Source organism: Glandiceps talaboti, chromosome 23 (assembly GCF_964340395.1).
Source record: "Glandiceps talaboti chromosome 23, keGlaTala1.1, whole genome shotgun sequence".
Classification (NCBI taxonomy): Eukaryota; Metazoa; Hemichordata; class Enteropneusta; family Spengelidae; genus Glandiceps; species Glandiceps talaboti.
This window is the reverse complement of record NC_135571.1, coordinates 526,834-543,837: the sequence shown is the minus strand read 5'-3', so window position 1 is coordinate 543,837 and position 17,004 is coordinate 526,834.

Sequence of the window (17,004 nt, the reverse complement as noted above, 5' to 3'; positions counted from 1 at the left end):
AATTCCATCCTCATCCAGAAGTTATAATTTCTATTTTTTCTCGGATCGCGATTTAACATCAGTGCACTAGTCAAAGTCTAAGTTAGTTAAGATGCATGGTATACCAAGTCTAAAAACGTATGTCTTAAGATCAAAGATAAATGAAGTATTTTTTTGAATACATAACGATACAACTTACGAATCTGACATATGATTTGTTTCTTTTTTCTACAACACTCATCATCCAACATATACGGACTTGGATTGGTTTTCTTCCTGTTCAAAATATTAAAAAGGTGCATAAAATTGTATTCCTATATTTGAGTATTTGTGTTATTGCTATGTGTATGTACTATGCGTCTCTGTGTGGGGTGGCGTCAGTAGGTCGGGAGGTAGGTAGGTAGGTAGGTAGATAGGTTGTTAGGTGGGTGGGTGGATGGGTGGTTAGGTGGGTTCATGGATGGTTAGTTGGGTTGATGGGTTGGCGGATGGATGGGTGGTTAGGTACTACGTGGGTGGATGAGTGGTTAGGTACTAGGTGGGTGGATAGGTGGAACTAAAACATTATGACAGGGGAAACTATAATTAAAAAAGGGGAACGGGTAATGCACTTATGTACGATGCATGAGTAATGACCTTATACTCCAACCTACTTCAACTGACAGCAATCTTGACCAGCTTTACGACATACTTTGCTTGTATTCTTGGGTTGCCGTTTTGCCCACCCGGCAGTTGCCATGATAACGGCCTCACCATTAACCCAAACAAAATCGCCTTCTGATCTGATGTCATCACAGCCAACCCAATAAGCCTTCTTGATAGGTACAGGTAAGGTTTTGGCATAGTTTCGTATTGCAGAACGGATGACGTCATCTTGAACTATGGCAAGGTGTGACATAAACGGTGTGTCCAGGTCTTCACAGTAAGTTTTGGCATTGTTCCAAGATAAAAGAGATTCTAAAACAAAGATGAAGATGTCTGATCCAGCACACGTCCACTGGTCTGTAAGAAAAGGTCAAATGATAAATTTTGAGCTGAAAAAGTTAGGGGGAGGGGGAGGGGGGTTAGTCGTGTATCTAATCTGTGGGTATTCGAAGTAATGAACGAAGTGAAGTATTGCATTATACTATTATGAACACAATGTTGTATGGGTCTGAAACTCTTTATCAATAAATTCGTCACGAAATGAAAGCGATATCTGAACAAAGCCGAGTACAATCGTAATCCTTTGATATCTACTGATTTCTAGGATGCGGACCCAAAAACCAATTTGGTTGTATTTGTTGTACCACACTGTGTGTGCAGCTGCACAAATCTATTTATCCATGACTGGTGATTCAATATTCTTCAGGATGTATGATGCTACGAGTATTAAAGTCAAAGGGTTACCCCAAAAGTGGTTCAGTTCAGCTAGTGTGTACCTTTAGCGATCAAGAGTGGCATATGTAAAGCATAGTGAATGGTGAATTATCATGTTATGCTACCAGATGGTTGAGTGGTTTACGTTAAATGTAAATCAGTTCACAGTGAATTAACATATTAAGCTCCCAGGTGGCTTATTTTGTCTTGAACAAGTCTACTACATAAAAAACAACGTAAACAGTTCATGGACACATAACGGCATAACGCTGTCTGAGATAGACCTGAAACTAGGCTGTAGTATACTGCTGGAGTCCTATATGGAGACATTCTGAAATATATTTTTGTGTGTGGAATATTTCGTCTATGTGGACACTCAACAACATTGTCTACGATTTGTATTTTGTGCTACGTATTGTCATGGAATTGACGCTCTGTCAGGCTTTATTCAACCAAGCCAGTGGTATCGAGTTTCAGTGGCAGAGCTATTTGGTGACCCTGGTTACGTGGCAGTCTATAGTCTACATCTTGGAAGAATTGAGAGTGGAGGGTGGAGGGGTAAATCTACTCTGCTCCCGTTCATCAACCACTGAAATTTACCCAAAATATACTAGAATGAGGGTCTGATCCCCTTTGTGACGGTGATTTGTCCCTCTAGAGTTGAATTAGAGGATTCTAAATGTCTTTGTGATAATCTGACATTCATTCATTACAATGGTGGCAAGCATGGGATTATTCCCTCACTTTTAATGGTGAAAAGAAAATTGTTCAAGCACGTTTATATTGAACTGTGTTATCTCTGGGCACCGTACTCCTCACGGGGTCTGATTTATAATAAACTGTTCATAAAGGTGTATTATTCAGATCAGAGCACAAAATTATACACGTGTTTGTTAATAGGCTGGCTAGGTTGTCTGTCTGTCTATTTGAATGTTTGTAATTAATTGTAGGCTAGAAAGCTTGTCTGTCTATCGATTTTATTTTTAACCTTCCGTAGGGGGTTCTTATGCTTCTGTCTGTCTGTCTGTCTGTCTGTCTGTCTGTCTGTCTGTCTGTCTGTCTGTCTGTCTGTCTGTCTGTCGGAAGCATGCATCAAGCACACAAAGCACACATATCCTATAAAGCCTATTTACATAGTGTTTTTAGTTTTAAATGATTCATTTGCACAAATTAATGATTTTCGGAAATTAGGTTGTATCCTGATGCAAGCTTCAAATGTTATAAAATTAGGTTCATAACAATGTCCTATGAAGTTTGCTGACATAACTTTTACTTTAAATTAGTAATTTGAACAATTAATGATCTTCAATAATTAAGCTATACCTTAAGAATGTACATTTCAAATTTCATATAATTTAATACATACATCAACAATAATAATAAAACTTATGTAGTGTTCCAGTGTGATGTGTACTAATCATTTTTGATAATTAGGCAATATTGTTAGAATGCAAGCTTTTAATTTCAGATAATTTAGTACATGCATGGTGGTAAAGAAATGCATGTGTCAATTAAAGCTCTTTGAGGTAGCTTATAATCTTAATGATTAATTTGCATAATTTCATATAATTTCATATAATTAAGGGTTACATTTTGCATTCCAACAATGTGTCTAGGAACAAAGATCTGTGGTTTCGCCCTTCCGGGGGGGGGGGGGCACTCATTCAGTTTACATCTGGTTAATTGGAAGTCATCTGTCTTATTTGTTGTAACTATCAGTCTCTAATCCTGTGTGAGAATGGAATCGTCCATGCACATGTAGTTTAGTGGCATGTCTGGACACGTGAAGGATGGAGACAAGAATATACCATATTGTCGCGGGAAGCTTGTGGGAGTCGCACCCCCGGATGCAAGTATTTGGCTGGTCTCGGCATCTCAGTACCTCACTGGGGAAAAGTCGGATATTTCCCTGCTTTTCAGTTCTAGATATCCCGTGTCTTAGTAGAAGTACACTTTTATACGTCAGTCAGTTGCTGAAGGGCGGAGTCTTGGTCACATGGCCAGGTAGCTATATATAGCAACACGTGTCTACCGTCATGTTCTCTCTCGCTGGACACTATGTATTCAACATCGTGTCACATACGCTCTTTTGACATACTCTCTTGGTTTACCGCTATTTTCACTTCTGTCCTCTTAAAACCGACTTCTTCCTTAAGGGAAATGTTTTCTTGTATGCCTCTGTGAGTCGTTGGTTTCGATGGTTTTATGAATTGGTCGTGATATTTCCAATTTCTTGGGTTGAGTTGTGTCGTGGTCTAGAGATGCTGGCATTGGCGAACGCGTCTGTACCCAGTTTTATAATGTATAATCTGCCATACACAGTCAATCGAACAGCTTGGCGTGAATGAGCTTATCGAAGGCTTGCTAACGCTACCACTTATTAGTATTCGTAAGCATTCTATTCTAGTGTTTTATTAGGTGTTAAATATCAGAGTTTTTAGTGTACTTTCCACGAGTTTGTCACAGTATCATGGAGTTGGGAAGAGTGGAACATATGTGAAATTGAATAGGGATATGACAAGGAAAATGTATAGATATGTGTTAGATTCACCATAATACACTCTGGGATTAAGGGATTTCAGCTCAACTTCCATGGGAAATGTAAGTGTGTGTGTGTTAATCTGCACACAATACTTACCAGAACCTTGACACTTGACAGAACAATCTTCTATTTCTTTTTGACTTCCTTCACAAATAGCCACTGTTTTACACACTCGCGTTCTTTGTCTTTGACCCCAACTTAATCCACCAATGCAGACATCATGATCTGTCAACTCACATCTACCCCAATCTGTCCAAGCTCCCCAACTTTGTCCAATTACTAAAATAATGAAAAGTACTTACTTACTTCATTATTGACAACTTCCACTATGCTTGATCAAATTTAGATACCATATTACTCAAAGCCTTAAAAGCATATTCGTACTAGTATTGACACTGCCCCCCCATCACACACACACACACACACACACGCACGCACGCACACACACACACACACACACACACACACACCCCCCCCCCCCACCACACACACACACACACACACTACCTCTTTAGTTAGGATTGAAATAATCCCAGGACTAAGGTCTGGTTTACATAGTCCTTTGAATACATATGAATTTTAATTTTGGTACGCACACAAACAAAATTCAAAGCAGACATAAATTACAAACCTTCAATGCTGTACACATCAAGAGCATCAGTTGTACCTGTACCAGTGTAACATTCATCAGAAGGTCCGCCATCTTGGTACAATAAATTGTCGTCTGCTGTACTCATACTGAAACATTTCCCGCCAAAACGAAGTGCAGCAATGTTATGCATCAAGTACTCAGCAGCAAGAATACAGTTCTGAAAGACATATTAGACAATTACAATTCCTACTGAAAAACATATTTTCTTGTGTGATTTTCCCACAAAAAATAAAGAAGGTAGAAAATAGACTACCTGGACAGGGTTATTTCTCATCAAGTAGTTGCCAGAAAGGAAGGGATTGCCAGTATTTTCAAGGGTTGTTAACAATTCAGACTCGCCTACATCACGCCAACAGCCAAGCCACGTGTAATCTACAAGAAAATGTAATATATATGCTACATTATAACAATGTATAAAATGTAACATATGCTATATCATAACAATGTATAAAATGTAATATATGCTATATTATAACAATGTATAAAATGTAATATATGCTATATCATAACACAATGTATAAAATGTAATATATGCTATATTATAACAATGTATAAAATGTAATATATGCTATATCATAACACAATGTATAAAATGTAATATATGCTATATTATAACAATGTATAAAATGTAATATATGCTATATTATAACAATGTATAAAATGTAATATATGCTATATTATAACAATGTATAAAATGTAATATATGCTATATCATAACACAATGTATAAAATGTAATATATGCTATATTATAACAATGTATAAAATGTAATATATGCTATATTATAACAATGTATAAAATGTAATATATGCTATATCATAACACAATGTATAAAATGTAATATATGCTATATTATAACAATGTATAAAATGTAATATATGCTATATCATAACACAATGTATAAAATGTAATATATGCTATATTATAACAATGTATAAAATGTAATATATGCTATATTATAACAATGTATAAAATGTAATATATGCTATATTATAACAATGAATAAAATGTAATATATGCTATATTATAACAATGTATAAAATGTAATATATGCTATATTATAACAATGTATAAAATGTAATATATGCTATATTATAACAATGTATAAAATGTAATATATGCTATATTATAACAATGAATAAAATGTAATATATGCTATATTATAACAATGTATAAAATGTAATATATGCTATATTATAACAATGTATAAAATGTAATATATGCTATATCATAACAATGTATAAAATGTAATATATGCCATATTATAACAATGAATTAAGTGGGAATATACATTTGAGCGTTCACAATTTTGGGTGTATATGCATACATTAAGATACTTCACCGGGCCCCTCTGACTTCATTGTTACTGCAATCATTGAAGTATGGACCGGTGATACCTCCGTGGTGATACTTCCATGCTATCATGGACATACATACAACTGGCGAAAACAACACCAGTGCGTTTGTTTGAATGAAGTGAGCTAAGAGAAGATTTCACGTAGTCACATTAGTAAAGACAAGATAACTGATTCAGTAACAAGAGTGAGTGCCTCTGATGTAGGTGAACACAGACGATTTCATTTTACAAAATAAACTGTCAGTTAATAAACTTAACAGAAACGGTCACAATGATTGTTATAATCAGTGAATATGGTTATGGGGTAGAATAGCCCAAGTTTTATTGACAAGTTACCGATATTAATTACAATGCATGTCTTTGCCATAAACCTTGTCACATTCCTTCAAGTTATTGCCACGAGCGCCCCACGCTGTTAAACGTTGTTACTAGTATTTTGCCATTACAGTGTATGTACAGATTCATCTTGTGTTCAACCTACCTATTTCATCCGGGCATTGAAATATGTGTTTAAGTAACATTCAGTTGTTTTCAACTTACCAACTCCACTGGTTGCACATGGTATATCCATACATATTCGTTGTTCATTATCGTCTCCTGAGCACGGAAGACCGTTTGGCTCTGATGGAGTTGGATTGTTGCATTCCCGTCTCTTTGTCTGTATTCCACCCCCACATGTGACGTCACAATTTGACCAGGCTGTCCAAAACGACCACCCACCATTGATGGGATCTGTAAACATGAAGTGGTAATTTACCGTCAAAAGATGATAAAAACACAGTTTTACTCAAACTTCGCATATTCTACTTTCGACTTTGTAAAATGACTCTTGGAAGAATAGTTTATGTAATTGTATTAATATCTGCACAAGTTATTGCTTGTTTTATTTCTAAATAATCGGTGATTATTGTTACCTAAAGTTTGGTTACAGATGTTACTGACATTAAAATACAGATCCAACAAGTGTGTAGGGTGACTTTTAGTTTAGTTTATCAATTAGTAAAACTCATTGCATCAACTCACCAGGACAGTTGTACAGTTTTTTAACTTCAGCGATGTCTGAGGGCGTCATACCACTACGTTGACCAAGTAAAGCTGGGTCAATTGGCTTTTTTGGCTCAATTGTTGGTATATTTGGGTCGATGGCGAATGCATTTGCACGATAATGTAATATGGATTGGTAATCATAAGTTAGGCCTTGTGTAAGAGATGATACTTCAGTGTTGAAATTGTGTTTACGACCTACAAACATTTATAAAAATATTAACTTCACAAAAGGAAACAAGTAAAATATACACATAAAGAAAGTAAGACACCATTGTGCGAGATTACAACACGACCCGTGACAAGCATGTAAATTGATGATAACTCCAGTATAGTGGTCTGAGATGAAACAAAGGATTTGGACATATATATTGACAATTAGTGTATATGCAGTACATTTCAATGATATCATTTACGTAAAATGTAGGTGAACTCAATTCCTTGAAACGAAATGAGTGCATTTTGGCGATTAGTACTAGACACCATAGAGTGTAGAATGTACAGTTTTGTATTGGTTTATGTGTTATTGTATCAAATAGAACCATGGTACACTAACCTGTAACGGGTTTTATTTGGTTTTTTGTAAACTACGACATACAGTCTATATTAACTTTATATCTCGTTTTGTAGAATCACTACTTCAATCAATGACACCGTCACACCACAGTTACTTAACCCAAAATAAGATAGCTTGCTTCCAAACTAACGCGATGACGTCTTGTATTTTGAAATAATCTTATTTTATGATTATTTCAATACGGTGCACTTAGTAGACCAGTCATCACGGGTCTTGGTGCAAACTCTCTTATTGACCCAGTTATTCCCTGGTGTTACATTGTCTAGTGTTCTAAACACACACACACACACACACACACACACACACACACACACACACACACACACACACACACACACACACACACACACACACACACACACACACACACACACACTATTACATATCAATATAGTATTAAAGTGCATTCGAAATTTCAATTCTACCTGGGTCTATGTTATCTGTGTTAATTGTGACGAAGTTGTTTCTATCTGGTCTACTTTGTTCATGGTAAAATCCAGCAGCATGCAGTAACTCGTGAATGATCACTCCTACAGTATAACATTCTCGATCTAAAGACAATATCTGTGATGCATACGGATTCCTTCCAACGTAGGAACTACATCTGGAATGTAAGAAAAAGTAACTGCATTCAGCAATACTTCATGGTCAATACTTTTACTGAAATTCGATAATCCGTGGTACAGCTTGCCACAGTATTTACAAATACATACCTCGATAATCCGTGGCACAGCTTGCCATGTTAATTATAAATACATACCTCGCATCTGCTTAATATGCATTATTGTGGTAAGCCGAAGGGACACACTGATTTACTGTCCCGTACTTGGGCAATTTGTGTCAAAAATAATGTTTAAATTTCTTCGCTATATGTTTGACATGCAATACTCTAAATCTGTCTTAAGAAATCTGAAAACATCTCGTATGTCAGATGGGCTGACAGACAGTGTCAGACAGCTTTTATATGCGAAGGATCCACAGAGTTGTCAAATTCTTAGCATGTTGTTGATGCCATTTTGACATTATATTGTATTCTATGATTGTAATGTATCGTGTTTTCTTTTTTTCATTGTTGGTTTCTCTTCTTGTGAAGGCTTAATAAATAAATAAATAAACAATGTTGTGTAAGACGTAAAGAATAGCGCACTGTCTACTGAAAACTTTGTAGTATCACCTTTGATACGTACCCATGAAACTTTGTAATTTTGACGTAGCTTTCTTGGTCTGTACGTTCAATAAATGTAAGACACGTCTTGTTCTCTATCTCTCTCATAGCTTTATAGATAAGTTGTTGCTCTGTCGTACCTTTTGAAAACAATATATACACGTAGTATTAATGATCATAACACCTATAGCCTTTCTTCTAGAATTATTCGAAGAAAGACTACTTCTATAAATCGCATAATTCAACAAAATTGTTGTAGTGTTATTTCCAATGTTTTTTTATAACATATATAACACCTTCATTCATATTTCATCCTGGGCCATCTATCACTATTTTTGGTATCCATTGTTCAGAGATCACAAACGTCAAGATGTAATGTCTATGATATTATCTGAGATTGTAAGTGTACGATTTCAAATCATGCAATAAAATAACATTTGACGACTTCGTATAGATGTTCACAAACGCGCAGAACGTACAGTGAAATTGAACGGCTCAACAAAAACGTCGAAAACTTACTAAAAGTTGTGCCTGGATCATATTTGTAGTAGATTTTACCCTCAGGCCATCTCATAATTCCATATGGCATGGCCGCTCGTTTTCTATAAAGTAATTTATTGCACAGTTATTTACCATAATAAAACATCGGTGACGTAACAGGTATGTTTTTCATGCTTTTGTTGTCATTTTGTACGAAGGCAAACAGTTTTCAACAAAATGGATTATACCAATCTCTCTCTCTCTCTCTCTCTCTCTCTCTCTCTCTCTCTCTCTCTCTCTCTCTCTCTCTCTCTCTCTCTCTCTCTCTCTCTCTCTCTCTCTCTCTCTCTCTTTCTTTGTAATTTCTCTCTTACTCTTAATGGTTTACCTTTTTAACTTTCTCTCCGTCACTCTTAATGTCTCTATCTTTCTAACTTTCTCTCTCTCCCTGTGTTGTAAGCCGTCAGGGGTGAGTAAAATGTCACCTTCAACAATTGTACCGTCAGCTAGAAGTAAAAAAGGGTATTTCACATTCTCCATCTTTTACACACGAGATATTTTTTAGTAGCAGTTGTCAATTACCATCATAAAGGTTACATAAGACAACCGTATATTTCACATCAGAACTAAGAAATCAATGTCCTAAAAGTCAAGAGGAATGGTTGTCGAATTATTTTCTTAGTTTACTTGTGAGGAAATACATTTATTTTAGTAAACTGAAAGAAAGCTTGACACACTTTCTGAATTCTAATGTTTGGAAAGAATATCAATATGTGTGCATCCAATAAAAATCACAAAATACAAAAGAATGTTCTAAAAGATTTATTCGGCTAAGAAGAATATGTAGATGTAGATGTACACCTTTAATAGTCTGAATACCAGTCATTTATTTGGTATGCATGTCTTTACTTGCGGACCTAATATAATTTGTACAAAAATGTTTCAGAATTGTTAGCATAACTTTTCATAAATGTGTTCATTATGCCCTTAGCAAAGGAAAGTTTAAATTTATCATGTTTTCGTATTATCCTGAAACTTGGCATTTCAGGTTTAAACGTAATAGTGACCATTTTGAATTTTTTTATGTTTATCACCCCGCTCGACTATATACTATATATCTTTAACGCCACAAAAGTTTATATACTGCGCCCTCAACGGTCTGATCAGAAATATATCATGATTGATACCGCTTGTGGTAAGCTGGCAACACCACACTGAGTTCGTATTTGAGCGACAATTGTCATTTATCCATTTAATGAATTCAATGATTCAGTTTACTTCTGACTTGAATGGTAATCTTCTAAGACTGCTAGACTGTTAGAAGTAGGATTATGACTTGAAAACATCACATTACTGTTTGTATCCCACCGATTCACCCATCATATTCATGGTTTGGATTCGACCGACCCACCCGTCATATTTATAGATTTTATCCGACCGACCCACTCGTCACATTTATAGATTTTATCCCGCCAACCCACCCGTCATATTTATAGATTTTATCCGACCGACCCACCCGTCATATTTAAATTGGCACAAGCTGAATTTATAAGCTTTTTATCCGAGTGAAAATACTTGTATAAAACCACATTCCAGTATATTGTTTATATTGTTAATGTTGATGCATGTATAACATTACAGTTGTCTTCTGGCATTGTTAGAATAATTAACTGCATAGTTGGGATTTCTCGAATATTTTTTGTTGCGTATCATACATTACGTCATTGTATCACTTTACTTTATACTAATAGCTGGTATTTTGAGGTCAGTAATTTACAATGTGAAGGTTACGTATGTGTATACTTTAATGATCGAGTACAATACTGTGAAATTTGCAGCAAAACTACACTCTAAAGTAATGTGTTCAGTTCCTGAACACATGTTAATATTGTAACAGATTTTGAACGAAGTATATGTGTTCAATATAAATACTAGAACGCATGTGTTCATACAGTGTTTTTATTTTTGAACGCATAACATATAATAATAATAATTTATTTCTTATAAAAGAGCGCACTACACTGCGTCTCAGTGCGCTTTCCATGACAATACACAGACTGGAATTTTAAAATACAGATGTAACTTGAAACTATACAAAATATGTGTAATACGCTAGTAAAATAGATAAATGTTTGAATAAGAAAATAATGCTAATAAAAACAATGCTTACTTAAAAAGGGCGAAATTTAAGGTTGATGTAAAAAGAAAATCTGCATAACATATGTTCAAAATCTTATAAACTAGAACACTGTTGACGCATCAGAACACTGTAACAGTTTTTGAACACAAAGTAAGTGTTCAGAACAAGAATAGAACACATACATTCTAGATCTGAACACTAGTGTTTTATGTATGGACACACGAAGCTAAACTGAACACATGGGACGCGTCCGAAGCGTCAAAATCTACAGAGTGTACGTCCAAACAATTCTAAACTCACTTTGTGTCCTCTATGATGTTAGGTTAAGAAACATAAAAATACTAGAGACGCCATAATACTAAAGCCACTAACGCATTCACAAACAGAACTGTAATATATTGGACTTTTTTCATAAATGAAGTGTGAAGACACATGATCCAAAACTGGGTTGTATTTACATAGAAGCAATGCTTCAACGACAGGACACAGTTAATGTAAAAATCCATTTCATATATATTGAATAACAAATGTCAACAGGTTTAAAATGGATTTCAAATGATACTGATTATTTACTTACCAATATTTGTATTTTCCATCTCAATGATTCCGAACACAGATTTCTTTTCGACATTAAGTGTTTCCTCTTTCGCATCTTCCTCTTTTTTAAGTTGCTCATTTGCATATTTATCATCTAAGAAGATATGAAAATAAAATTTGTCTTAATTTTGTTACATATTACAGTCCTTATAATTAAATATTATTCACCAACATTTTTTTTTCGTTCACCAGGGAAAATACGAGTGGCCTAAGGAGCCTTGTCACTGTGAGTCGCGAGACGAGTAGTGCCCCTTTTATCACCAGTATTTTCCATCTGAGTGACGAAAAATATTTGACAATAATATAGTCATAGCTCCTCAGGTAGAATTTATTTCAAAAATCAATCAATCAATCAATCAATCAATCAATCAATCAATCAATCAATCAATCAATCAATCAATCAATCAAAATGGAGAAAAACACTGGTGATTTGGATTTTGAACGTTTTGACTCATATTCCGAGCATCGCAGAAACAGTGACGTATGTAGGCACAGGTTGTCGTGAAGTAGAACAACCAGGGTATGTAATCCATATTTTCTGTTCAAAGACAATAACTTGGCTTCTGAATGGTATAATCCCATGTATAATTCATTTTTTTTCTGAATCAAACTATTGACAGGTTTATCGAGAAGACCTTAATTGCCTACCGATAAGAATTTGTTTTCTGTAACTGATTGTTTTGACACAATTTCTTGTTTGTGTTCATAAACGACATACCATTTGAATTATAAACAATATTGTAGAGAGAAATGTATCTATTCAAGTTTCAAGTAATCAACGTTAGATACTGTTTTGCCTACCTGATGATGTTCTAAAGCTAGTAATTGGAATTTTGCTGAGACCGCATGGTACTCTTATTTCAAATTACGGCGGGAAATCGAACACTAATACTACAATATGTGCACATATGAAATATTGCCTACCTATATCACTGACAGCACAAATGTATTGATTGACGTCATTACAATTTGCATATTGCCATAGTAATTTTTCTTTCTTTGTGTTCGGTACAACGAGTACACAGTTGTTGTCTTCCGAGTTGTTATCGTCCTTGTTCCAGGGATAGACCTTTTTTGGGTTAAACTTGCCAAGTTTTTCACCATCCACCCAATATGGATGTGTTTCTACGGCCAATTCGTGTAGACCTATCCATGCTGTAATGTTGCTGCAATAAATTAAAAATATAAAGAATCCAAATTATTGTCTTAGAATAGACTTTAATAGCCAACCACCCACGTTTGAATTGTGTTATGATCAGCTGTTTTCCGTGAATCAAACATCGGCATTTTTAAAGAAACAAGTCTTCGGAAAAAGTATTCTCCCTCAATATTTTACTTCTGAGTGACAAGAAATTTTGACTCAGACGATGAAGGTGACAGTGCAGTAAATATTGTCACCATTCTATCAATTTGTATGTGTCATGAAATAAAGTGATGTAAATATGTTGCATATGATATGTCACCTTTGTGCCAGGTTTGATTGAAATTGAATATTGCATGTCTAAATGACGTGTTATGAACGGACGGATAGGCGGAATCCATTATAATAGCCTCCCCTTCTCAGTGGGAGGGGTTAATTACTCACGACTGAGTATGGACAATCTTTATTTTAGCTATCAAGTCAAACACAAAAACACGAATAGAAATTTAACAATGTCCGATACTATAAGCCATGTGTACCAAAGGTCGGTGGCCAAAGTGCAGAAATAAATCAAATTATCGTTATCATTATTATTATTATTATTAGTAGTAGTAGTAGTAGTAGTAGTAGTAGTAGTAGTAGTAGTAGTAGTAGTAGTAGTAGTAGTAGTAGTAGTAGTAGTAGTAGTAGTAGTACAAAAAATTAGTATCTGCAAAGGAACACTGTTACCTATGATTACGTCAAATGTCAGGTGTAACATAGAGAAACTATTAAAATGAAAGCTACGCTCGTGACAGTACTGCCGCAGAGAACACTGCAAGCACTCGTTCAAATACTAGTACCCCGTGTACGCCACATTGCCACTCGTGTATTATGGATGGGGTTCTGTCATAGTATTTATCTACAACTTAAATGTCGAACCACTCATGAATCAATTGAAGTGTAGTACGTTATGCATGCATGCATGTTAATGGAATGTCGCAATGACCCAAAAGAGCCGGCAACAAACATCGGAACGCATTGATGGCACTGAAAAGAATGTGATGAAGACCACAGATGTCCATACAGAACAAAAGGATAATGTTAAACTATGTACATGGTCTGCACAACAGACAGAGGGGCGGGGGTACGAAGTAAAGGAAGTACATGGTCTGTACAACAGACAGAGGGGCGGGGGTACGACGTAAAGGAAGTACATGGTCTGTACAACAGACAGAGGGGCGGGGGTACGAAGTAAAGGAAGTACATGGTCAGTACAACAGACAGAGGGGCGGGGGTACGAAGTAAAGGAAGTACATGGTCTGTACAACAGACAGAGGGGCGGGGGTACGAAGTCAACGATGTACATAGTCTGTACAACAGACAGAGGGGCGAGGGTACGAAGTCAACGATGTACATAGTCTGTACAACAGACAGAGGGGAGGGGTTACGAAGTCAACGATGTACATAGTCTGTACAACAGACAGAGGGGAGGGGTTACGAAGTAAACGGTGTACATAGTCTGTACAACAGACAGAGGGGAGGGGTTACGAAGTAAACGGTGTACATGGTCAGTACAACAGACAGAGGGGGAGGGGTACGAAGTAAAGGAAGTACATGGTCTGTACAACAGACAGAGGGGCGGGGGTACGAAGTCAACGATGTACATAGTCTGTACAACAGACAGAGGGGAGGGGTTACGAAGTAAACGGTGTACATGGTCAGTACAACAGACAGAGGGGAGGGGTACGAAGTAAAGGAAGTACTAAAAATGTACATGGTCTGTACAACAGACAGAGGGGCGAGGGTCAATCAATGATGTAGTCGTATATTCAAATCGAGTCATACTTTAGGATTTGATTGTGAAGTACAATCGTAGCTAGAAGCATTGTGGACATACTTTGCTTATGGTGAAAACAAGGAGAGTTGTTGGCAAAACTACACTTCCAAAACGAACTAAATGAGCTGTGTATATATAAAGTGATATCACTTAGTCTGGCGCCTTACACCAACAATGAAAATACATTCCTAGGATAACATTGGATTATACTTTACACTCAAGTGCTATCACAATGACAAATTGTACAACCTTACATAACAATTGATTTGTTATTTGGACATGTGTCCACGGACCACGCACATCTATAGGACCTTTCATCGACCAACCAACGCACGCACGCACGCACGCACGCACACACGCACACACACACACACACACACACATACATACACACATACACACATACACACATACACACATACACACATACATACATACATACATACATACATACATACATACATACATACATACATACATACATACATACATACATACATACATACATACATACATACATACATAACGTACATGACGTACATGACGTACATATTTGCAACAAATACGTGGACTTACTATAGGGCCAACTTATCAACTGCATATTGAATGGTACTCTTTTCAAGTTTTGCCAAATCACTGTGTAATTCAGTTCCTAATTCATCTTTCAGCTTCTGACACTGATGACGTGCATCTTTCCAAGTTAGGGTATCTCCAGATACAATAAAACACACACCGTGCTGATCTATTATGCACTTGTCTTTCGTGAAACCTTTGAAGAGAAAATGTAAATATATGTGTTCATGTTTACCAATACTATCGTGATATGATTGTACTTTAAACTTGGGGAAGATCATATAAAGCTGTTTATTTGATTCGTGTCTTGGCATTGATTAATAACCTAAAGTCCCCCCCCCCCCCCACTCCGCTAATGAATAACATTTTGCTTCAAGCAACCACAGATAATATTGTTCAGACGTTAAACCTGGTAGTTGGCGATCGACAGATTTTATCGTAGTGTAGTGATAGGTTTAGTTGTGAATCCGTATGCATGTCAGACTTGCCTCTATACCTATATATGGTAGTGGTCATTAAAGTTTCCTCTATACCTATATATGGTAGTGGTCATTAGATATTCCTCTATACCTATATATGGTAGTGGTCATTAAATATTACTCTATACCTATATATGGCAGTGGTCATTAGATATTCCTCTATATCTATATATGGTAGTGGTCATTAAATATTACTCTATACCTATATATGGTAGTGGTCATTAGATATTCCTCTATACCTATATATGGTAGTGATCATTAAACACAGAACTACCCTATATAAAGAGGATTATGGCTAATCTATACAAATGCGGGAAATTCAAACTGCTGTACAGAGTACGAGCTTCTGGGTCTTGTTTTTCAGTATTTTTTCTGTGCTCAGAGAAACACACAGGTCATGTATCATGTACAAATTGTTTGTGAATGTCGTAGGGTGGTAACTTGATATGCAAATTAGTTGAAAATCAATCTGTTTGTTTCATAGAATGACAAAACTTTCAAAATGAGACAAATTCCCCTGCAGGCAGCTGTTTAGATTGTGTGTCACTCATGATTATTCAAATATGCGGCATTTGCATGTGAAAAACCCAGATAGGGAATGTTTATATTTTTGTGATTAATTGCCAGTGAGTCACCACAAGTTCTCCACCTCCAAACATACAGTCAGTCATATGCAAAATAGGGTCCCAGGCACCGGCAGTCGTACCTTTAAATATTCAATATCAAAGCACAAGCTTTACTATGTCACACATTTTGGGCAAAGAGATCACTAGTATTCTTCCGCAGCGTTTTTCGTAGTCACATATTTTTAGGGTCCGTACCGTAAAATAGAAATTCAGTACGTTTTCTTACCATGCTATGTGTAAAGCTACACACGAGTTTACCTATGGATGATTCAATACACGTCATAGGAAGTATTAAGTTGGTTATAATTATATCTAACAACAAAGATTCAAAAGTAGTCCACTTGCAAACTATGTACGAATTGAATGGCTTAAATTTTAACCAGAATATTTACTCAGTTGTTTTTATTTCTTTTAATCAAATTTAGAATGAACTTGAGATTCACCAAAAAGTTACAGAAAGGTCAATGACATATTT